Below are 26,512 nucleotides of genomic sequence, written 5' to 3'. Positions count from 1 at the left end.
AGTCTCCACCATAAGTGGTTTTGGAAACACTAGGCAACCTCAAGTAAAGCAATGCAATTGAATGTCTCTCCCAATCCACAATAACGAAGTCACAATGTGGCAAGGATTTCAACAAAACATCTACACCCATAAAATACCTAGTTGGAAATTGGGCAGAATGTTATTAACACCCCTGATTTCTATAATAAGCATCATCACCAAAATTTGAACACCAGATTCTGAGATCTAGAGTCAGATGCTGTGCTGACTCAGTCAAGAACCTATTAAAAGAATGGGGCACACTAAAGATACAAACGTAGTGATCCGAAGGGGCACGTGCACCCGAATGTTTATAGCCGCAATGTCTACAATAGCCAAACTATGGAAAGAACCTACATGTCCATCTACAGACGAATGGATAAAGAAGATGTGGTATATATACACAATGGAATACTATGCAGCCATCAAAAGAAATGAAATCTTGCCATTTGCGACAACGTGGATGGAACTAGAGGGTATCATGCTTAGCGAAATCAGTCAATCGGAGAAAGACAACTATCATATGATCTCCCTGATATGAGGGAGAGGAGATGCAACATGGGGGGTTGAGGGGGAAGGAGAAGAGTAAATGAAACAAGATGGGATTGGGAGGGAGACAAACCATAAGTGACTCTTAATCTCACAAAACAAACTGAGGGTTGATGGGGGAGGGGGTTGGGAGAGAAGGGTGGGGTTATGGATATTGGGGAGGGTATGTGCTATGGTGAGTGCTGTGAAGTGTGTAAACCTGGCGATTCGCAGACCTGTACCCCTGGGGATAAAAATATATGTTTATAAAGCTGTAAAAAAAAAAAAAAAAGAAAGGATGAATACCCAAGTTTTGTAGCAACATGGACGGGACTGGAAGAGATTATGCTGAGTGAAATAAGTCAAGCAGAGAGAGTCAATTATCATATGGTTTCACTTATTTGTGGAGCATAACAAATAGCATGGAGGACAAGGGGAGATGGAGAGGAGAAGGGAGTTGAGGGAAATTGGAAGGGGAGGTGAACCATGAGAGACTATGGACTCTGAAAAACGATCTGAGAATTTTGAAGGGGTGGTGGGTGGGAGGTTGGGGGCACCAGGTGGTGGGTATTGTAGAGGGCACGGATTGCATGGAGCACTGGGTGTGGTGCAAAAATAATGAATACTGTTATGCTGAAAAAATAAAAAATTAAATAAAAAAAAAAAAAAGAATGGGGCACAGAGGTTTCAGGATAGATCTTTTCATTCATCCCCTTAACAGAATTTTTTTGGAAGAATGTTTCTTGAGATCCTTCTTGATACTGATTTTGGATCTGACATCAGAAGCAAAGGCTACAATGAAAAATAAACAACTGGGCCTGAATCAAAATAAAAGGCCTCTTTGCAGCCAAGGAAATCTCTAATCATCAACACATTGAACAGACAACATACTGAAGAGGAGAAAATATTTGCAAACTACCTGTTAAATATCTCATATCTACAATATTGAAGAACTCATACAACTCAATAACACAAAAAGAGTTAGCAGTTACAAGATGAGCAGAGTTCAGACTAGATATTTTTCCAAGGAAAGCACACAGAGGGCCAACAGATACATGAAAATATGTTCACCACCACTTAACACCAGGGAAATGCAAATCAAAGCCCAATGTCACCTGTCACCTGTCAGAATGACTAGTATCCAGAAGACCAAACAAGATTTTGGCCAAAATGTGCTCTATTCATGGGACTGTAAATGGGCTCTGTTGGTGGACTACAAATGGATGCAGCCACTATGGAAAGCAGTGTCAAGTTTTCTCAAAAAATTCAACATAGGGGCACCTGGCTGATGCAATCAGAAGGGTGCGTGACTCTTGATCTCGGAGTCATGAGGTTGAGCTCCACACTGGGCATAAAGAATACTTAAAAGATGGATATAGAACAACCATATAATCCAACAATTCTCCTCTTATGTATTAAAATGAAGTCAATTCTTCTCTTTTCTACAAAGAAGGTGTATAGAGGTACCTGGGCGGCTCAGTCATTAAGCATTTGCTTTCGGCTCAGGTCATGAACCCAGGGTCCCAGGATGGAGCCCCACATTGGGCTCCCTGCCCAGTGGAAAGTCTGTTTCTCCCTCCCCCACTCTCGTGCTTGTGCTCTCTCTCTGTGTGTCCTTCTCTCTGTCAAATAAATAAATACAATCTAAATAAATAAATTATATATATAGATAGATAGATAGATAAATAGGTATATAGATATAGATATATATAATATGAAGGCAAATAGTTTGATGTGCCCTGCTGTTCCATTCCAGCACTGAGAGTCTCTGCTCCTTTGAAGTAGACTGTGAAGGGTCCAGGCCACCAAGCTAAGGTTTAAAGTCTCAGGTCAACTGTCCTCCAGAGCTTTACTCAAATCCTGAGGACTTAACTCACAGTCTTTTTCCCTTGCACCCACAGCTCTGTATTCCCCAATCTTTCAAGACCCAGTCCACCACCCCCGAGGATCTTGACATAGCTTGTCTTGAGTCAGCAACTGGGCCCAATTCTATGTCCTCTGCTGCCCCTTACAAACATGTCTGGGCCAGAGGACTTAGTAACTACTTAGCAGATTGCTCTCAGAAGCATAGGCCCCCAACCTCTATAATTCCTGATCAGGGAGTAGCTCCCAACCATTGCAGTCCCACTGCATCCAATGAGCCATACAGGTGTTCTGTGCAAATTCATTCCACACTTGTCCCTCAAGCAGATGAGTCAGATGCACATGATCACCAATATCTTGCTGGCTTTAAGTCTTCTGCTACTCAGGCAGATATTTCCTTCCAGGCTCAGCAGTATCAGGAAGTGAGGACACTCTACCGAGTCTTCTGATCTTGAAACCTTAGACCCTTCATCTATCTCATGATCTGATGTGCCTAGTGTCTTCCTTATGCCCTCAGGAATCTTTTCCTTCATGAAGCCCAAGCCTCGGCTCTGAGGGCTGCATTCACCCATGGAATGCAACAGGTAACTCTTTTGATCCTTAGAGCCTCCCTGTTGATAGCATGGGAATGATAATCTGGATTTAATGGATTTCTAGGAGTTTCTGAAGTCTAGCTGTCTCAGACTTTGTTTTGTGGAGGGAAATATTGACACTGACAGGGCAAACAAAGTCCATTCAGATGCAACATATTTCATATATACATACATATATATATATATAATCAAAAAGGGAACTTCAATCCATAATTTGTCTCATTTTATATTTATATTTATCCAAATGATGACTTAAGTCTTTTTCCTTCAATATGTCCACATAACACAGCAAGAGGCTATTTTATGTGGTCACTTTGAGAGAAACCTAAGTGGTGCTTTTCCTCTCCCATTGCTGAGTTTTTCTTCCTCCAGCTTGCAACATATAGCCTATTATTTCTTCCCCTTTAGAAGGAAGCCAGGTGCCCAACTTAATGCTCAATCTCTGAAGAACATCTTTTTTTTTTCTTTGTTTCTTTCTTTCGTTCTTTCTCCCCCCCTCTTTGGTAGGATAGTGTCTTCTAGTAATCACGTAGAAACCATGGCTGCAACAGGTGAAGAAGACAGATTATCCACAAGAAAACTGCATTTCCACTTTTGTCATCATTATCTGAGGTGAAATGTTAGATCCCAATTGGGGTAATTTGCAGTGAATTTTATTCAACTCTTCCAGAGTACAGTGTGGGATGTGACTGCCCTGGGGCCGGACTGCCACAGCAAGGAGCACTGCTCCAGAACTCCAGATTTTGAAGACTCTGGGAGGATTATCTCTGAATCTGCCTGTAAGCACAGTAGTTTTGGAGTGAGGGAAGGAGGAACAGCGAAGCATCAGTGTGGGAAATACCCATTGGATGCTAAAAGTACTTGAATGCTGAGCGAGGACTGGGTCTGATGTCTTTCATCTGGCATGTTCTCCACACAGGAGGCTCCAGAGCAAGGACTAAAGCCACAGTTGATGCCAAACTCAGAGTAGAAATTTACACGCCTTCCTGGTAGTGGAAATGTGAGAGAAAGTGTGTGGGGTTTGGAATCAAGGCACCAAAACTTCAGTGCCCCGTTTCTCATATGCTGGCTGTGCCTATGTAGTCCTCAAGTCTCTGTTCCCTCACATAGCACACAAAGACCATGATAGTGCCTTTTCTTTTCTCATGCTTGATCAAATAACATGAGGGAAATATAAAGCCTGCTCAGAGGTGAGGCTTATTTTTAGATGAAGTTATTACTGACTCAGTAACAGAGATTCTGAAGTATGATTTTTGTTCCTCTACAGACCTGTGAACCGGTTTTTCAGTGGTGATGACATTATCTCACCAGGTTTATTGAGGTAGCACTTAGTGTACAATAAACTCTGGAAGCTCAAGCAGCACCATGCTTCTCTCAAGATAAGGCATGGTGTCCAAGTAGATGCTTATTACTCACAATCCTTGTCTTGACCTCTGGGCATTACCAGTAGGACTGGCCATTGGAGAAGTACAGTCAACATGAGTTAAAAATTTGCCATACTAACATCTGTAGGAACTTTCACAGTGATGACCCCATGCCAATGTTTAAGGGGTTCTTTAGATAAACAGAAAACAGAAGGAAAATATATAGAAAAATAGATAAATAGAAAGAGAATGAAAACTTTCCATCTCAGTCTATGAAGCCAGCATTACCCTGGTCCTCAAACCAGGCAAAGATCCCATCAAAAAGAAGAATTTCAGACCAATATCCCTGATGAATATGGACACAAATATTCTCAAAAAGATACTAGCTAATAGGATCCAAAAGTACATTAAAAAGATTATCTACCATGACCAGGTGGGATTCATCGCTGGGATGCAAGGATGGCTCTATATTTGCAAAGCAATCGATGTGATAGAACAAATCAATAAGAGAAGAGAGAACCACGTGATCCTCTCAAATGATGCAGAAAAAAACATTTGACAAAATACAGCATCCATTCCTGATTAAAACGCTTCAAAGTATAGGGATAGAGGGAACACTCCTCAACTTCATCAATCTATCAATGAAAAACCCACAGTGAATATCATTCTCAATGGGGGGAAGTTGACAGCCTTCCCTTTGAAATCAGGAACACGAGAAGGATGCCCAGTCATGGCACTGTTATTGAACATAGTACTAGATGTCCTAGAAACATCAATCAGACAACAAAAAGAAATAAAGTGTACTCAAATTGGGAAAGGAGAAGTCAAACTCTTTTTTCAGAAGACATGATACTTTAGATGGAAATCCCAAAATAATCTACCCCCTAACTACTAGAACTCATACAGCAATTCAGTAATGTGGCAGGGTACAAAATCCATGCACAGAAATCAGTTGCTTTCTTATACACCATCCATGAAAATATAGAAAGGGAAATTAGAGAAATTAGAGAATTGGTTTCATATACTATAGCAGCAAGAAACCCAAAATATGTTGGAATAAACCAAACCAAAGAGGTAAACGATCTGTAGTTGAGGAACTAAAGAACACTCATGAAAGAAATTGGAAAAGACACAAAAAGATGGAAAAGCATCCCATGCTCATGGATCGGAAGAATAAACATTGTTAAAATGTCTGTACTGCACAAAGCAATGTATACTTTTAATTCTATCCCACTCAAAATTCCACCAGCATTTTCAAAGTCCTAGAACAAACAATCCTAAAATTTGTATGGAACTGGAAAAGACCCAAATTGCTAAGGAAATGTTGAATAACAAAACTGGGGTCATCACATTGCCTGATTTCAAGCTTTATTATAAAGCTGTGATCACCAAGACAGCATGGTACTGGTGCAAAAACAGACACATTGACCAGTGGAACAGAGGAGAGAGTCCAGATATGGACCCAGACTCTATGGTCAAATAATCTTTGACAAAACAGGAAAAAATATCCAGTGAAAAAAAGACAGTATCTTCAATAAATAGTGCTGGGAAAATTGGACAGCTATATATAGAAGAATGAAGCTTGACAATCCTTACTCCATACAAAAAGCTAAACTCGAAATGGATAAAAGACCTCAACGTGAGGCAGGAATATATCAAAATCCTAGAGAAGAACATAGGCAGTGACCTCTTTGACAGCATCCAGAGCAACTTCTTTCAAGACTTTTCTCCAAGGGCAAAGGAAACAAAAGCGAAAATGAACTTTTGGGACTTTATCAAGACCAAAAGCTTCTGCACAGCAAAGGAATGAGTAAAACAAAAACAAAAACAAAAAGACAAAGAGACAACATACGGAATGGTAGAAGACATTCACAAATGACACTACAGACAAAGGGCTGTTATCCAAGATCTATAAATAAATCCTCTAAGTCAACACCACAAAAACAGATAATCTTATCAAAAATTGGCAGAAGGCATTAGCAGACACTTCTCCAAAGAAGACATACAAATGGCTAACAGACACATGTAAAAATGTTCATCATCATTACCATCAGAAATTAAAATCAAAACCACATTTAGATGCCACCTTACACCAGTTAGAATGGCTCAAATTAACAGGACAGTAAATAACGTGTGTTGGAGAGGATATGGAGAAAGGGGAACCCTCTTACACTGTTGGTGGAAATGTAGGTCATTGAAGCTCCTTTCAAAAACAGTGTGGAGAATCGTTAAAAAATTACAAATAGGCCGGGAGGAGTCAAGATGGCGGAGAAGTAGCAGGCTGAGACTACTTCAGGTAGTCTACTTCAGATAGCTTATCTAAAGATTGCAAACACCTACAAATCCAACGGGAGATTGAAGAGAAGAAGAACAGCAATTCCAGAAACAGAAAATCAACCACTTTCTGCAAGGTAGGACTGGCGGAGAAGTGAATCCAAAGCGACGGGAAGATAGACCGCGGGGGGAGGGGCCGGCTCCCGGCGAGCGGCGGAGCAACGGAGCAAAATCAGGACTTTTAAAAGTCTGTTCCGCTGAGAGACATCGCTCCAGAGGCTTAACTGGAAGCCCAGGCGGGGTCAGCGCGGCCTCAGGTCCCGCAGGGTCGCAGAAGGATCGGGGGTGTCTGAGTGTCGCAGAGCTTACCAGTATTAGAACGGGGAAGCCAGCTGCAGAGACAGAGCCGAGGAGTGACTCTCAGCTTGGGGTTGCCTTGAACCGGTTGCAGGCTCGGTCAGCTCGGAGCGTGGCCGGAGGCCAGGGTGGCGGGAGACATTGGGCGCTGTTCTCTGAGGGCGCACTGAGGAGTGGGGTCCCGGGCTCTCGGCTCCTCCGGGCCGGAGACCGGGAGGCCGCCATCTTTATTCCCGTCCTCCAGACTCTACGGAAAGCGCTCAGGGAACAAAAGCTCCCGAAAGGGAACCCGAGCGGATGACTCAGCGCGGCCCCGGGTAAGGGCGGTGCAACTCCGCCTGGGGCAAAGACGCTTGAGAATCACTACAACGGGCCCCTCCCCCAGAAGATCAACGTGAAACCCAGCCAGGACCAAGTTCACCTACCAAGGAGAGCGGCGGAATTCCAGAGGAGAAGAAAGCAAAGCACGGAACTCATGGCTTTCTCCCCATGATTTTTTAGCCTTGCAGTTAATTTAATTTTTTTTTTCTTTTTCAATTTTTTTTTTTTTCTTCTGCTAAATTTTTTTTAACTTTTACCGTTTTCTTTTTTTAATGTTTTTTAGTTTATCTAATATATATTTTTTTCCTCTTTTTATATTTTTTCTTTATCAGTTTTCATTTTTTTAATAGTTTTTTTTTCTTTCTTTCTGAACCCCTTTTTATCCCCTTTCTTCCCCCTCACAATTCGGGATCTCTTCTGATTTGGCTAAAGCATATTTTCCGGGGGTTGTTGCCACCCTTTTAGTATTTTACTTGCTCCTTCATAAACTCTTATCTGGACAAAATGACAAGGCGGAAAAATTCACAACAAAAAAAAGAACAAGAGGCAGTACCAAAGGCTAGGGACCTAATCAATACAGACATTGGTAATATGTCAGATATAGAGTTCAGAATGATGATTCTCAAGGTTCTAGCCGGGCTTGAAAAAGGCATGGAAGATATTAAAGCAACCCTCTCGGGAGATATAAAAGCCCTTTCTGGAGAAATAAAAGAACTAAAATCTAACCAAGTTGAAATCAAAAAAGCTATTAATGAGGTGCAATCAAAAATGGAGGCTCTCACTGCTAGGATAAATGAGGCAGAAGAAAGAATTAGCGATATAGAAGACCAAATGAGAGAGAATAAAGAAGCTGAGCAAAAGAGGGACAAACAGCTACTGGACCACGAGGGGAGAATTCGAGAGATAAGTGACACCATAAGACGAAACAACATTAGAATAATTGGGATTCCAGAAGAAGAGGAAACAGAGAGGGGAGCAGAAGGTATATTGGAGAGAATTATTGGAGAGAATTTCCCCAATATGGCAAAGGGAACAAGCATCAAAATCCAGGAGGTTCAGAGAACCCCCCTCAAAATCAATAAGAATAGGTCCACACCCCGTCACCTAATAGTAAAATTGACAAGTCTTAGTGACCAAGAAAAGATCCTGAAAGCAGCCCGGGAAAAGAAGTCTGTAACGTACAATGGTAAAAATATGAGATTGGCAGCAGACTTATCTACAGAGACCTGGCAGGCCAGAAAGAGCTGGCATGATATATTCAGAGTACTAAATGAGAAAAACATGCAGCCAAGAATACTATATCCAGCTAGGCTATCATTGAAAATAGAAGGAGAGATTAAAAGCTTCCAGGACAAACAAAAACTGAAAGAATTTGCAAATACCAAACCAGCTCTACAGGAAATATTGAAAGGGGTCCTCTAAGCAAAGAGAGACCCTCAAAGTAGTAGATCAGAAAGAAACAGAGACAATATACAATAACAGTCACCTTACAGGCAATACAATGGCACTAAATTCATATCTCTCAATACTTACCCTGAATGTTAATGGGCTAAATGCCCCAATCAAAAGACACAGGGTATCAGAATGGATAAAAAAACAAAAAACATCTATATGTTGCCTACAAGAAACTCCTCTTAAACCCGAAGACACCTCCAGGTTTAAAGTGAGGGGGTGGAAAAGAATTTACCATGCTAATGGACATCAGAAGAAAGCAGGAGTGGCAATCCTTATATCAGATCAATTAGATTTTCAGCCAAAGACTATAATAAGAGATGAGGAAGGACACTATATCATACTCAAAGAAACTGTCCAACAAGAAGATCTAACAATTTTAAATATCTATGCCCCTAACGTGGGAGCAGCCAACTATATAAACCAATTAATAACAAAATCAAAGAAACACATCGACAAGAATACAATAATAGTAGGGGATTTTAACACTCCCCTCACTGAAATGGACAGATCATCCAAGCAAAAGATCAACAAGGAAATCAAGGCCTTAAATGACACACTGGACCAGATGGACATCACAGATATATTCAGAACATTTCATCCCAAAGCAACAGAATACACATTCTTCTCTAGTGCACATGGAACATTCTCCAGAATAGATCACATTCTTGGTCCTAAATCAAGTCTCAACCGGTATCAAAAGATTGGGATCATTCCCTGCATATTTTCAGACCACAATGCTCTAAAGCTAGAACTCAATCACAAGAGGAAATTTGGAAAGAACCCAAATACATGGAGACTAAACAGCATCCTTCTAAAGAATGAATGGGTCAACCAGGAAATTAAAGAAGAATTGAAAAAAATTATGGAAACAAATGATAATGAAAACACAACAGTTCAGAATTTGTGGGACACAACAAAGGCAGTCCTGAGAGGAAAATATATAGCGGTACAAGCCTTTCTCAAGAAACAAGAAAGATCTCAGGTACACAACCTAACCCTACACCTAAAGGAGCTGGAGAAAGAACAAGAAAGAAACCCTAAACCCAGCAGGAGAAGAGAAATCATAAAGATCAGAGCAGAAATCAATGAAATAGAAACCAAAAAAAAACAATAGAACAAATCAACGAAACTAGGAGCTGGTTCTTTGAAAGAATTAATAAGATTGATAAACCCCTGGCCAGACTTATCAAAAAGAAAAGAGAGAGGACCCAAATAAATAAAATCATGAATGAAAGAGGAGAGATCACAACGAACACCAAAGAAATACAGACAATTATAAGAACATACTATGAGCAACTCTACGCCAACAAATTGGACAATCTGGAAGAAATGGATGCATTCCTAGAGACATATAAACTACCACAACTGAACCAGGAAGAAATAGAAAGCCTGAACAGACCCATAACCAGTAAGGAGATTGAAACAGTCATCAAAAATCTCCAAACAAACAAAAGCCCAGGGCCAGACGGCTTCCCGGGGGAATTCTACCAAACATTTAAAGAAGAACTAATTCCTATTCTCCTGAAACTGTTCCAAAAAATAGCAATAGAAGGAAAACTTCCAAACTCATTTTATGAGGCCAGCATCACCTTGATCCCAAAACCAGACAAGGATCCCAACAAAAAAGAGAACTACAGACCAATATCCTTGATGAACACAGATGCAAAAATTCTCGCCAAAATACTAGCCAATAGGATTCAACAGTACGTTAAAAGGATTATTCACCACGACCAAGTGGGATTTATTCCAGGGCTGCAAGGCTGGTTCAACATCCGCAAATCAATCAATGTGATACAACACATTAATAAAAGAAAGAACAAGAACCATATGATACTCTCCATAGATGCTGAAAAAGCATTTGACAAAGTACAGCATCCCTTCCTCATCAAAACTCTTCAAAGTGTAGGGATAGACGGCACATACCTCAATATTATCAAAGCCATCTATGAAAAACCCACCGCAAATATCATTCTCAATGGAGAAAAACTGAAAGCTTTTCCGCTAAGGTCAGGAACACGGCAGGGATGTCCGTTATCACCACTGCTATTCAACATAGTACTAGAAGTCCTAGCCTCAGCAATCAGACAACAAAAGGAAATTAAAGGCATCCAAATCGGCAAAGAAGAAGTCAAACTATCACTCTTCGCAGATGATATGATACTCTATGTGGAAAACCCAAAAGACTCCACTCCAAAACTGCTTGAACTTGTACAGGAATTCAGTAAAGTGTCAGGATATAAAATCAATGCACAGAAATCAGTTGCATTTCTCTACACCAACAACAAGATCGAAGAAAGAGAAATTAAGGAGTCCATCCCATTTACAATTGCATCCAAAACTATAAGATACCTAGGAATAAACCTAACCAAAGAGACTAAGAATCTATACTCAGAAAACTATAAAGTACTCATGAAAGAAATTGAGGAAGACACAAAGAAATGGAAAAATGTTCCATGCTCCTGGATTGGAAGAATAAATATTGTGAAAATGTCTATGCTACCTAAAGCAATCTACACATTTAATGCAATTCCTATCAAAATACCATCCATTTTTTTCAAAGAAATGGAACAAATAATCCTAAAATTTATATGGAACCAGAAAAGACCTCGAATAGCCAAAGGAATATTGAAAAAGAAAGCCAAAGTTGGTGGCATCACAATTCCGGACTTCAAGCTCTATTACAAAGCTGTCATCATCAAGACAGCATGGTACTGGCACAAAAACAGACACATAGATCAATGGAACAGAATAGAGAGCCCAGAAATGGACCCTCAACTCTATGGTCAACTCATCTTCGACAAAGCAGGAAAGAATGTCCAATGGAACAAAGACAGCCTCTTCAATAAATGGTGTTGGGAAAATTGGACAGCCACATGCAGAAAAATGAAATTGGATCATTTCCTTACACCACACACGAAAATAGACTCAAAATGGATGAAGGATCTCAACGTGAGAAAGGAATCCATCAAAATCCTCGAGGAGAACACAGGCAGCAACCTCTTCGACGTCAGCCGCAGCAACATCTTCCTAGGAACATCACCAAAGGCAAGGGAAGCAAGGGCAAAAATGAACTTTTGGGATTTTATCAAGATCAAAAGCTTTTGCACAGCAAAGGAAACAGTGAACAAAACCAAAAGACAACTGACAGAATGGGAGAAGATATTTGCAAATGACATATCAGATAAAGGGCTAGTGTCCAAAATCTATAAAGAACTTAGCAAACTCAACACCCAAAGAACAAATAATCCAATCAAGAAATGGGCAGAGGACATGAACAGACATTTCTGCAAAGAAGACATCCAGATGGCCAACAGACACATGAAAAAGTGCTCCATATCACTCGGCATCAGGGAAATACAAATCAAAACCACCATGAGATATCACCTCACACCAGTCAGAATGGCTAAAATTAACAAGTCAGGAAATGACAGATGCTGGCGAGGATGCGGAGAAAGGGGAACCCTCCTACACTGTTGGTGGGAATGCAAGCTGGTGCAACCACTCTGGAAAACAGCATGGAGGTTCCTCAAAATGTTGAAAATAGAACTACCCTATGACCCTGCAATTGCACTGCTGGGTATTTACCCTAAAGATACAAACATAGTGATCCGAAGGGGCACGTGCACCCGAATGTTTATAGCAGCAATGTCTACAATAGCCAAACTATGGAAAGAACCTAGATGTCCATCTACAGACGAATGGATAAAGAAGATGTGGTATATATACACAATGGAATACTATGCAGCCATCAAAAGAAATGAAATCTTGCCATTTGCGACGACGTGGATGGAACTAGAGGGTATCATGCTTAGCGAAATAAGTCAATCGGAGAAAGACAACTATCATATGATCTCCCTGATATGAGGGAGAGGAGATGCAACATGGGGGGTCGAGGGGGTAGGAGAAGAGTAAATGAAACAAGATGGGATTGGGAGGGAGACAAACCATAAGTGACTCTTAATCTCCCAAAACAAACTGAGGGTTGATGGGGGGAGGGGGTTGGGAGAGGGGGTGGGGTTATGGATATCGGGGAGGGTATGTGCTATGGTGAGTGTTGTGAAGTGTGTAAACCTGGCGATTCGCAGACCTGTACCCCTGGGGATAAAAATATATGTTTATAAAGCTGTAAAAAAAAAAAAAAAAAAAAAAAAAAAAAAAGAAAGAAAGGATGAATCCACAAGTTTTGTAGCAACATGGACGGGACTGGAAGAGATTATGCTGAGTGAAATAAGTCAAGCAGAGAGAGTCAATTATCATATGGTTTCACTTATTTGTGGAGCATAACAAATAGCATGGAGGACAAGGGGAGATGGAGAGGAGAAGGGAGTTGAGGGAAATTGGAAGGGGAGGTGAACCATGAGAGACTATGGACTCTGAAAAACGATCTGAGAATTTTGAAGGGGTGGGGGGTGGGAGGTTGGGGGCACCAGGTGGTGGGTATTGTAGAGGGCACGGATTGCATGGAGCACTGGGTGTGGTGCAAAAATAATGAATACTGTTATGCTGGAAAAAAAAAAAAAGAAGCAAAAAAAAAAAAATCCTGAAAGCAGCTCAGGACAAGAGAAACTTAACCACAGAGGGTAGATACATAAGGGTGGCAGCACATCTGTCCACAGACATCGGGAAGGCCAGAAAGGAATCATGATATATTCAATGTGCAAAATGGGTAAATTGTGCAGCCAAGAATACTTAGTCCAGGGAGCCTGTCATTCAGAGTAGAAGGAGAGATAAAGAGTTTTCCAGGGCAAACAAAACTTAAGGATTGTGAACACTAAACCAACCCTAAAAGAAACATTTTTGAGGATCCTCTGAGTGCAGAGAGAGCCCAAAGTTAGTAAAAATCCAGAAAGGCCAGAGACAATCTACAGAAACAGCAACTTTACAGGTAATACAATGGCACTGAATTCATACCTTTTGATATCACTTGAATATCATTGAGTGCAAATGGAATCAATGCCCTGATCAATAGATATAGTGTATAAACATGGATTAAAAGAAAAACAAGAACCATCAATATCCTGCTTACAAGAGACTCACTGCAGAGGCAAGGACATGTTGAGATTTAAATTGAAGGCAGGGAGAATCATTTATTATGCTAATGGATATGTAAGGAATGCTGGAGGATCCAACCTTCTACATTAGATGCACTAGATTTTAAACTGAAGGCTATTACAAGTGATGAAGTAGGACACTATAACATAATAAAAAGGATGTATCCAATGAAAAGATCTAATGATTGTAAATATGTATGCCCCTAACTTGGGAGGCGCCAAATATACACACCAATGAATTACAAAATTAAAGAAACTCCATGATAAGAATACAGTAATACAAGAGGACTTTAAGAACCCACTCACAGCAATAGACAGATCATGTACGCAGAAGATGAACAAGGAAACATGAGATTTGAATGACACACTTGACCATATGGACTTCATGGAGATATGCAGAGCATTGTCTCTGAAAACATCAGAAAAAGCATACTTTTGGAGGTTACATGGAACATACTCCAGAAGAGATCACATACTAGCTGAGAAATTAGATCTCACAAGTACCGAATTATAGACATCATAAAATGAATATTTTTAGACTACCGTACAATTAATCTTGAAGTTAATTACAAGAAAAAATGTGGAAGGACCAGAACTATGTGGAGGATAAAGAACATCCTACTGTAGAATGAATTGAGAATCAGGAAATTAAAGAAGAATTTTAAAATACATGGAAGCAAATGAAAATGAATGTAGGACAACTCCAAGTATTTAGCATGCAGCAAAGGCGGTCCCAAGTGGGAAGTAAGGTCAATAAAAGCCTTTCTTAAGAAACAAGTTATATTCTCAAATACACAACCTAACTTTAAACATAAACTATCTGAAGAAAAAACAGCAAATAATGCCTAAATCCAGCAGGTGAAGAAAATAATAAAGATTAGAGGGCAAATCAATAATACAGAAATTTTTTTAAAAAGTAGAAATCACTGAAACTAAGAGCTGGTCCTTTGAAAGAATGAATAAGATGGATGAAACCCTAGGCAGACTCCTCAAAAATAAAAGAGAGAGACCCAAATAAATAAAATCCTGAATGAAAATGGAGAGGTATCTAACAACATGGAACAAGCAAGAAAATATTATGTGCAATTAAATGCCAAGAAATTAGGCAATCTGTAGGAAATCGATGCCTTTTTAGAAATCTATAAACTACCAAAACTGAAATAGGAAGAAACAGAAAGCCAAAACATACCCACAATCAGCAAAGAAATGGAATCAAAAACATCCCAACAAACCAGTCTTGGCCCTGATGGCTTCCCAGGGGAATTCTCGCAAATATTTAAAGAAGAATTAATACCTATCCTTCTGAACCTGTTCCTAAAAATAGAAATGGAAGGAAAAGTTCCAAACTCATTCTAGAAGGGCAGCATTATCTTGATCCCTAAACCAGATATTGACCCCACCATAAAGGAGAATTTCAGACCAATATCCCTGATGAACATGGATGGCAACCTGTTCCCCAAAAAAATAGTTAGGAGGATCCAACAGTATATTCAAAGGATTATTCACCACAACCAAGGGGGATCTGTTCCTGGGATGGAGGGATGGTTCCACATCTCTAAATCAACCAATGTGATACAACTTAAGAACCATATGGCCCCTCAACAGATACAGAGAAAGCATTTGACAAACTACAGTACCTTTGCTTTATAAAAACAACCTGTCGTGTAGGGAAAGAAGAAAATGCTTCAGTATCATGAAAGACCATGCCAATACCATCCTCATTAGTATAAATGTGAGATTTTTTCCCCCTATGATCAGTAACACAACAGGAATGTCTACTCTCACCACTATTGTTGATGAAGCAGGAAGCTGGCTGAGGACAAAGCAAAAGCTGGAACCTTGCATCCCCTCTCCGCCCGCTCCCCTCCCCTTGGTAATGTTTGTGACATTCCTCAGGCACCCCTGACTGCCATAAACAAGAAACAAATAGTTATCTTGCAGAGATCACATCCTGCAAGACAGAGTCTCCCTTGGTTTACAAATGTCCTAGAGATCTACAAACAAAGTTACCTTGTCAATAACACAATTTCCAGAGGCAAATAACTCAGTTCCTCAAGCCCTAAATAAAGTTAAATTTCTTCTAAACCCAAATCTCACTAACAAAGACGCTTGATAGCAGAAATGTGAATGGCTTGCCAAAAGACAACATTGATCAAGCTGCAAGGCGTCTGGTATCCAGGCACCTTGTAGACCCTCTTTAGCATATGAAAGTTCCATTGAAACCTCCCTTCCCCTCACCTTCCCCCCAACTGCAAGGTACATAAACTGCCATCCCTCACAACCCGGGACAGCAGCTCTTCCTGCCCACGGGTCCTGTCCCTGTGCTTTCATAAACCAACATTTTGCACCAAAGATGTCTCAAGAATTCTTTCTTGGTCATCGGCTCCAGACCTCAGCCCACTGAACTTCACCTAGGTTCTAGAACTTCATCATTGTGAAACATGGTACTGGAAATGCTACCCTAAGCAATCAGAGGACAAAAATAAATAAATGGACCCAAAGTGGCAACAAAGAAGTCTATTTTCTTCCTCTTTGCAGTTGACAAGCTATTCTATGTAGAAAATCCATAAGACTCCACCCCAAAATTGCTAAAAACCTATAGAGCAATTCAGCAAGTCCCAGGATATAAAACCAATTTGCAGAAGTCAGTTGCATATCTGCACACTAACAATGAGCCAGAAAAAAGAGAAATCAAGGAATTGATTCCATTTACAATTTCATGAAAAAGCATATGATACTCAGGATTGACCCTGACCAAAGAGGTAAAAGACCTTTATTCTGAAAATTATTGATCTCTTATGAGAGAAGTTGAGGGAGACACCAAAGAATGGAAAAATATTCCATGCTCATGGATTAGAAGAACAAATGTTATTAAAATATCTATGCTACCTAAAGAAATTTACACATTCAATGCAATCTCTATCAAAATACCCTCAACATCTTTCAGAGAGCTGAAACAAACAATCCTAAAATTTGTGTAAAACCAAAAAACAATCCAAGAAGCCAACGGAATGTTGACAAGGATAATGAAAATGGGAGGCATCACAATTCCAGACTTCAAGCTGTAGTTCAAAGCTGTAATCACCAGGACAGTATGGTACTAGTACAAAACCAGACACCTATAGCCATGGAGAATATTGGAAAACCCAGGAATGGACCCTCAACTCTATGGTCTCCCAGTCTTTGACAAAGGGGAATGAATATCCAATGGAAAAAATAAAGACAGTCTCTTCAACAAATGATGTTGTGAAAATTGGACAGCCAAAGGCAGAAGCATGAACCTGGACCACTTTCTCACACCAAATATGAAAACATACTCAAAATGGATGAAAGACCTAATTGTGAGGAAGGAATCCATCAAAATCCTAGAGCAAAACACAAGCAACACGCCTTTGACCTTGGCCAATGCAACTTCTTGCCAGAGGCCAGGGAAACAAAACCCTACATGAACCACTGGGACTTCATCAGGAAAAAAAAAAAGCCTTTGCACAGCAAAAGAAACAATCAACAAAACTGAAAGGCAGAATACAGAATGGAAGAAGACATTTGCAACTGACTTAAATAAAGGTTTCATCTCCAAAATCTAAGAAGAACTCATCAAACTCAATAACCATCCCCCCAAAAAATTCCAATCAAGAAATTGTCAGAAGAAATGAACAGACAAATCTGCAAAGAACACATAAATGGCTTACAGACACATAAAAAAAAAAAATCCTCAACATCACTCTTCTTCAGAGTAATACAGATCAAAACCATCATGAGATACCACCTCACAGAAATCAGATTAATCAAATGAACAGCTCAGGAAAGAACCTATGTTATCAAGGATGCAGAGAAAGGGGAACCCATTTACACTGCTGGTGGGAATGTAAATTGGTGCAACCACTCTGGGAATAGTACAGAGGTTTCTCAGAAAGATAAAAATAGAACTATCCTATGACCCAGCAGTCCAATACTAGGTATTTATCCAGAGGGTATAAATATAGTGAATAGAAGAGGCACACGCCCCCAGTGTTACTCCAGCGATGTCCACAAAAGCCAAACAATGGAAAGAGTCCTGATGTCAATTCACTGATGAATGAATCAAGAAGACTTGGTATAGATTCTCAATGAAATATTACTCAGCCAACAACATCAACAACAAAAACCAAAAACAAACAAACAAAAAATGGAAATATTTTCCCTTAGAACAGTGTGGATGGAATTGGAGGGTATCATGCTAAGTGAAAAGGTCACTTAGAGAAAGACAAGTGCCATAATATTTCACTCTTATGTGGAATTTAATATACAAAACTGATGAATATAGGGGAAAGGAAAGAAAAATAAAACAGGCTAAAAACAGAGAGAAAGACAAACCGTGAGAGACTCTTAACTAAATAGGGTATATACTGAGGGTTGCTGGAGAGCAAGTGGGTTGGGGGATGGGGTAATTGTCTGATGGGCATTAAGGAGGGACCTTGATGTCATGAACACTGGGTGCTATACAGAACTCATGAATTACTAAATTCTACTCCCTAATTAACAATACAGTATATGTTAGCGAACCTGAATTTAAATAAAACTGAAATATAAATGTAAAGAAAAGGGTGCAAAAATGAAAAAAAAAAGAACACTCTTCAACATCACTCTTCTTCAGAGTAATACAGATCAAAACCATCATGAGATACCACCTCACAGAAATCAGATTGCTCAAATGAACAGCTCTTTAAAAATATATAAAAAGCCTCTTCGACGTCAGCCGCAGCAACATCTTCCTAGGAACATCACCAAAGGCAAGGGAAGCAAGGGCAAAAATGAACTTTTGGGATTTTATCAAGATCAAAAGCTTTTGCACAGCCAAGGAAACAGTGAACAAAACCAAAAGACAACTGACAGAATGGGAGAAGATATTTGCAAATGACATATCAGATAAAGGGCTAGTGTCCAAAATCTATAAAGAACTTAGCAAACTCAACACCCAAAGAACAAATAATCCAATCAAGAAATGGGCAGAGGACATGAACAGACATTTCTGCAAAGAAGACATCCAGATGGCCAACAGACACATGAAAAAGTGCTCCATATCACTCGGCATCAGGGAAATACAAATCAAAACCACCATGAGATATCACCTCACACCAGTCAGAATGGCTAAAATTAACAAGTCAGGAAATGACAGATGCTGGCGAGGATGCGGAGAAAGGGGAACCCTCCTACACTGTTGGTGGGAATGCAAGCTGGTGCAACCACTCTGGAAAACAGCATGGAGGTTCCTCAAAATGTTGAAAATAGAACTACCCTATGACCCTGCAATTGCACTGCTGGGTATTTACCCTAAAGATACAAACGTAGTGATCCGAAGGGGCACGTGCACCCGAATGTTTATAGCCGCAATGTCTACAATAGCCAAACTATGGAAAGAACCTAGATGTCCATCTACAGACGAATGGATAAAGAAGATCTGGTATATATACACAATGGAATACTATGCAGCCATCAAAAGAAATGAAATCTTGCCATTTGCGACGACGTGGATGGAACTAGAGGGTATCATGCTTAGCGAAATCAGTCAATCGGAGAAAGACAACTATCATATGATCTCCCTGATATGAGGGAGAGGAGATGCAACATGGGGGGTTGAGGGGGTAGGAGAAGAGTAAATGAAACAAGATGGGATTGGGAGGGAGACAAACCATAAGTGACTCTTAATCTCACAAAACAAACTGAGTGTTGATTGGGGGAGGGGGTTGGGAAAGGGGGTGGGGTTATGGATATTGGGGAGGGTATGTGCTATGGTGAGTGTTGTGAAGTGTGTAAACCTGGCGATTCGCAGACTTGTACCCCTGGGGATAAAAATATATGTTTATAAAGCTGTAAAAAAAAAAAAAGAAAGAAAGAAAGAAAAAAATTATATAAAAAGACAACTCTAGGGGAGATAAGATGGTGGGGAAGTAGGAGGAGGCACTATTTCAACATGTCCCCTAAAGTGAGCTGATTACCTATTAAAGAACTCTGATCACCCATGAAATCAGTCTGAGATTAGAATTATACACGTCTGGATCTATGGAGGCAGAAGACACCAGCGGGAAGGTAAAGCAGAATGGGAACATTGGACTGATATCAGAAGATAAACAAAAGGGGGAGGGGGCCACCAGAAGTGTCCCATTCTAAAGTAATACCCCAATACGAGAGTGCTCTGCGATTGGGGACAAGCATTAACTTGGAGTCTGTTTGAAAGCACTCAGAGAGAGCAAAAATTGTAGGGGGAAATTGGGGAAATTGGGCAGTTAGGGACAGGGGCTTAAGCCTGCTGACCCAGGAGAGACACCGCTTGCGCTGAGCCAGAGAGAGTGCAGCAAAGAAGCCAGGTCTTAGTTCCTGAGCCAGCTGCGAGCCTGAAAGTCTGGGTGGCAGTGCCCATGAGGTTGAGGGAGCCTGGCCAGCTAGCCAGCAGATCCACAGCCTTTTGCACTCTCCACAGTTGCGCTGCATGACCAGAGTCTAAGTGGCCCCCTACACCCTCCCCCGAGAGAGGTGCGGGCTGGTACCAGCCAGTGCTCTCTTGGACCCAGAGAGTCTGACGACTCCCAGCCCGGGCTACCATGAAAATCTCAGTGTGCTATCTCTGCTTGGGACCTCTCTGGTGGTCTGGAACTGCACAGACCACTGAGGATAGTATTTCTCGTGGTTTTGGGTACAAGAGGGAGTTCCTGTGACCCCAGAAACCATGACTGGAAACGTGATCTGCCAGCGGCTGAAGGGGAATTTTTGTGCTGGGGTGCTCCAGTCTGCTGCTCAATCTGCTGAGGCTTCTCTCTGAGATGGCAGTCTGGGTGCAATTTGCTTTCCTCCAAAAACCATCAAAAGCCGCCAAGGGGAGAGAAAACAAACAAACAAACAAAAATCCTCCATAGAGCAAAAGCCTGAAAAACCGGTTTCCTCAGAGTCCAACCCCTTGATGGGGGCAGGAGGACTTAACTCTAGGAACATCATTGACTGAAAACCCACGTGGCAGACCCCTCCCCCAGAAAGCCAACCACCCCGCAAAAAAAAAAAAAAAAAAAAAAAAAAAAAAAGACAAGAGGACAACCACTGCTTCTCAATAGATACAACTTTTATTTTTAATTCGTTCCCACTATTCTGGTTCTTTTCATTTTTTTAAATATATACCTTTTTAACCTATTTACCATCACAATGAGATGTTTAGTACATCAAATTGCATAATAACCTTTTTAACCTGAACTTTTTGATACATATACCTGTGTTTTTCTTTTGCTTTTCTATTTTTTAAATTTTAATTTAATTTTATTTTATTCATTACTTTAAAAATATTCATATAGAGATAACCTTCAAGGTAATCCCCTTTCCCCAATCAATGCTACTCCTATAGGTAAACCAGTTTTAATCCCCCTTTATCTTAGGAAAGTTCAGTCCTTTAACAAATGTATCAAGATACATCCAGGAAGAATCAAATAACCTTCCTCGCCCACGCTGAGAACTTATAACCACTCTCCGATCTTTTTCTTCTGTCAGTGTTTCTATGTATTTGTTTTTGTCCTGGTGGTATATAAATCTTATACTTGCTGTTCTTTTTGACAAGGTTATATTTTTTTAATTTATTTTTTTTCTTTTCAACTACTTTTGTCGATCTTTTTGTTTGTCTATTTATGTTTGTATACTTCATAAATCTTACCTTGGGGCCTATTTGGGTAGACCACCGCCTTTATTTTATCTTTCTCCTCCCCCCCCTCTCTCTTTTTTCTTTTTTCTTTCTTTTTGGTGGAGACTCTTGATTGCTCAGAATTGTTCCAGGGCACACCTTGCTTGCACAACGGTCAATAAATTCAGCTATAAATTCATTCAGACATCTCTCAGCAAAATGTCTCAGAGAAGGAATGCCCAACAGAAGAATAATTCAGAGACTGGGCCCTCTGCATTAGAGCTACTGGATATGGACATAGGAAGTATGTCAGAAGGGGAATTCAGGCTAACAATTATCCAGGCAATAGCTAGGGTGGAAAAAGCCTTTGATGAAAAAATGGAATTGATTAGGGCAGAAGTGAAAGCCACCAGGGATGATGTTCGCAATGTTCTCAATGACTTCCAATCTAACCTAAATTCTCTGAAAGCTGTGGTAACTGAGGCAGAAGATAGAATTATTGATCTGGAAGACAAGCAGATAGAGAAAAGGGATCAGGAGGAAGCCTGGAACAAACAGCTTAGAAGCCATGAAAACAGCATTAGGGAAATAAATGATGCCATGAAAAGATTCCAATGTCAGAGTTAATGGAATCCCTGAGAGGGAGGAGAAAGAAAGAAGACTAGAAGATACATTTGAACATATTCTCCATGAAAAATTTCCCAATCTCGTGAATGGAACCAGTGTTCATGTACTAGAGGCAGAAAGGTTTAGCCCGAAGATCTTAGAATATAGAAAGACCTTGAGACACCTGATAGTGAAAAAGATGAATTATAATTGTACACAGGAGCTCTTGAAAGCAGTTAGGGCAAAGAAATTCCTTATGTACAGAGGAAAGCCCATCAGAATAATGTCAGACCTGTCCACAGAAACCTGGCAAGCCAAAAAGGGCTGGCAAGACGTATTCAAGGTACTAAATGAGAAGAACATGCAGCCAACAATACTTGACCAGCAAGACTGACATTCAAAATGGATGGAGAGATAAAGGGCTTCCAAAGCCAGGAAGGTTTAAAAGGGTATGTGACCACCAAGCTGGCACTGCAAGAAATATTAAGAGGGGGTTCTATAAAAGAGGAAAAAGCCTAAGAATATAATTGAACAGAAATATATGGAGACAACTTATAGAAACAAAGACTTCACAGGTAACACGATGTCAATAAAAATGTATCTCCCAATAATCACCCTCAACGTGAATGGCCTAAATGTGCCCATAAAATGACACAGGGTTGCAGATTGGAAAAAAAGACAGGTCCCATCTATATGTTGTCTACAAGAGACCCATTTGGAACCTAAGGATACATCCAGACTGAAAGTGAAGGAATAGAGAAGTATCTTTCATACCAATGGTCCTCAAAAGAAGGCTGGGGGGCACCTGGGTGGCTCAGTGGGTTAAGCCGCTGCCTTCAGCTCAGGTCATGATCTCGGGGTCCTGGGATCGAGTCCCACATCGTGCTCTCTGCTCAGCAGGGAGCCTGCTTCCTTCTCTCTGCCTGCCTCTCCATCTACTTGTGATCTCTCACTAGAAAAAAAAAAAAAAAAGGCTGGGGTAACGATTCTCATATCAGATAAATTAGATTTTAAACTAAAGACCGTAGTCAGAGATACAGAAGGACACTACATCATTCTTAAGGGGACTATCCACCAAGATGATCTAACAATTGTAAATATTTATGCCCCCAATATGGGAGCAGCCAACTACATAAAACAACTGTTAATCAAGATAAAAAGTCATACTGATATGAATACATTAATAGTAGGAGATCTTAAATTGCCACTCTCAATAATAGAAAGATCATCCAAGCAGGAAATCACTAAAGAAACAAAAGAATTGAATGACACATTGGACCAGATGGAACTCATAGATATATACAGAACCTTCCACCTTAAAACAACAGAATACCCATTCTTCTCAAGTGCACATGGAACTTTCTCCAGAATAGACCACATACTGGGTCACAAATCAGGGCTCAACCAATACCAAAAGATTGAGATTATTCCCTGCATATTCTCAGATCATGTTGCTTTGATACTGGAGCTCAACCACAAGGAAATGTTTGGAAGGAATTCAAACACCCGGAAGCTAAAGACCACCTTGCTTAAGAATGTTTGAATCAACCAGGAAATCAAAGAAGAACTTAAACAATTCATGGAAACCAATGAGAATAAAGAAACTTCGGTCCAAAACCTATGGGATACAGCAAAGGCAGTCCTAAGAGGGAAATACATAGCCATCCAAGCCTCCCTCAAAAAAATGGAAAAATCCAGAACACAACAACTATCTCTAAACCGTAAAGAACTGGAGAATCAACAACAGATTAATCCAACTCCACACACAAGAAGGGAAATAATCAAGATTAGAGCAGAGATCAATGAGCTAGAAACTAGAGATAAAGTAGAATTCATCAATGAAACTAGAAGCTGGTTTTTTGAAAGAATCAATAAGATAGATAAACCATCAGCCAAACTAATCCAAAGAAAAAGAGAGGAGGCCCAAATTAATAAAATTATGAATGAAAAGAGAGAGATCACAACTCACACCAAGGAAATAGAAACAATCATCAGAAATAATTATCAAAAGTTATATGTCAATAAGTTAAGCAACCTAGATGAAATGGATGCATTCCTGGAAAACTATAAACTTCCAAAATTGAACCAGGAAGAAATTGACAACCTGAATCTCCTGATATCTTGTAATGAGATTGAAGCAGTGATCAAAAACCTCCCAAAACACAAGAGCCTAGGACCTGAAAATTCCCTGGGTGGTTCCAGAAATCCTTCACTGCAGTAACTTCCAGAGGACAGATGGTCCTGTCTACTCAGGAAAATACAAACTGAAGTTCTCCCCTGCAATCAGCGGTCTCTGCAATTCACAACACTTACACATCGAGGCCCCCAAATGACCAGTACTGACCCCTAAGCAGGGACATCTTTATGCCTCTATTCAGCAGGAAGGAAATACAGATGGTGAGACCATCCTTCTTCAACAAATTTAATGACGGAAGGGTCTAAACTGTTCAGGAGGACATGAGGAGGGTGGAGAAGGCTAGCTGAGGACAAAGCAGAAGGTGGCACGCCACACCGCCCCTTCACAGCATGTGATATGGGTGACATTCCTCAGACACTCTGGCGGACCTAAAGCCAAGAATAGGAAAAAACCAGGTTCTTCACAAATACAGATCAAAACACTGCAAAACCTGAGTCTCCCACAGTTTACAATTGTTCCGGTGATTGCCAAGGAAGAGACGTGCTTGTCAATAGGCTAACTAATTTCCAGAGACCCGTAACTCCGTTTCCTGAAGCCCTAACATCTCCCTCCCCTCCATAACACTGAGGGAGGCTGAGGCAGAAGGAAATGTCAATAAAACGGAATTTCTTCCCAAACCTGCAATCCCTTGAGAAGGACCTGTGAGAAGAAGAATCTAACATTCCTCCAGGAAGCTCCCAAATATCTTTCTATTAATGCCTTCCTAGAAGGAAAAACCACCTTCACGTGACAAGAGCAAAGCCTCCTGTATCCTGTGTGTCCTCTGTCCTACTGCAACATTATTGCAAAAACTGCCTTTTGCCTGACCTCCCCCGACGCCATCCTAAAGAGTCAGCCTCTCATCACGACCACAGCATAGCAACTCTTTCTACCCATGGGTTGTGTCCCCGTGCTTTAATAAAAATCACCTTTTGCCAGCAAAGCCATCTCAAGACTTCTTTCTTGACCATCGGTCTTGAACTCTAACATGTTTCCTACATCAGTCCTATCTCTTGTAGGGCTCCTGTGGAAATAACCATGCAACACGGCCCCGTTTCTGTCAACTCTTCCAACTCCATCCACCTAACCCACTGCACATTCTGTGTCCTCTGAGGACAGGACACTTCTGTGATTCTTGGGCTAAAACCATCACATGGCACCTCTTTCAGTCCTCGACTTTGTTGAGTTTGCCCATCTTAAACTCCCCAGCATCCCATCCTCACTTTCTTTTTCTCACATGTTTATCTGGTCAATAGGTTCTAATCACCAATACCCTATAATAGGTTTCTGCTCCTGAGTAGATGATTTATTCCTTTCCTTTGTCACCAAGCTCAAATATTAACTCTCAGATGTTTGTCTCACAACTTTCAAAATTTTTCTTTCCCCTAATGCCTCTCTACCAGTTTCTCTTCTCTCTTTTTCAAGCCCTTCTTTCCTTCCTTCCCTTCATTATCTTTTTGTTCTTTGTGTTCCTTCCTCCCTCCCCATCTCTCTTTCTTTGGTTCTGTCATGTTAGTCCCCATACAGTACTTTAGTGCTTTTCATGTAGTGTTCCATGACTTATTCTTCATGTAAAAGACCTAAGAGCTCACGGCAATACCTTCTCTATTATAAGGGATGAAGTGATATCCACACAGGTACATCTCAAATGTCTGCTTCTCTGCAAGTTAGTGGGAAGCTTCATGGTCATGAACCCTGACCTTCCACACTACAGCTGGACATGGGGTATGCTAAGCATTCACCACAATCTCCCGTCTCCCAAGACACTGAGCATATGGGCTATCCCACCAGAAATCTGAACAGTTTCATTTCTCGGCTGAAATGGGTCAAATGGACTGAAATCGCCTGAGTGTCTGTAAAAGTCACGGGCTTCAACACAACTCACCAGTATAGTCTTTGAAACTTAAACATCCAAAATTAAATCAGAAGCTGACGTGGGTGTGAGGCTACTATGTAGAAAGATCTATCTGAATTCTGGAAAGTAACACTGCACCCGACTACAAGTGACTTGCAGAGGTAGATGCAGAGACTATTCCTGAAGGAAGGGGCTGGAATTCGTACATCGAGTCAGGATGGGAGGAACAGGTGTGAGCAATCCATCCACAGCCCCTCCTGTTCTGGTCATTAGCAGAGGGTTCACACTGCAAAAGAACCCGGCCAATGCTGGGGCACAGGAGGAAGATTTCTCACGTCCCTAACCTCACTCCCTGTGTGTTGTGTCCTGGGAAGACAAACCTTGTATTTACACACAATGTGGAAGAGCCGTC

The 26,512-nt window shown here is 40.7% G+C and overlaps 1 pseudogene; it reads right to left on the bottom strand.

Moving 5' to 3' along the window:
• Positions 1-21,565: 21,565 nt before the first annotated feature.
• The window catches only part of LOC125092703 (uncharacterized), a 55,032-nt pseudogene continuing 50,085 nt past the window's right edge, over positions 21,566-26,512 (bottom strand).

This window comes from Lutra lutra, unplaced genomic scaffold (genome assembly GCF_902655055.1).
Source record: "Lutra lutra unplaced genomic scaffold, mLutLut1.2, whole genome shotgun sequence".
NCBI classification, from domain to species: Eukaryota; Metazoa; Chordata; class Mammalia; order Carnivora; family Mustelidae; genus Lutra; species Lutra lutra.
Note: the sequence above shows the minus strand (reverse complement) of the source record. Positions and strands in the feature narration are given on the sequence as shown.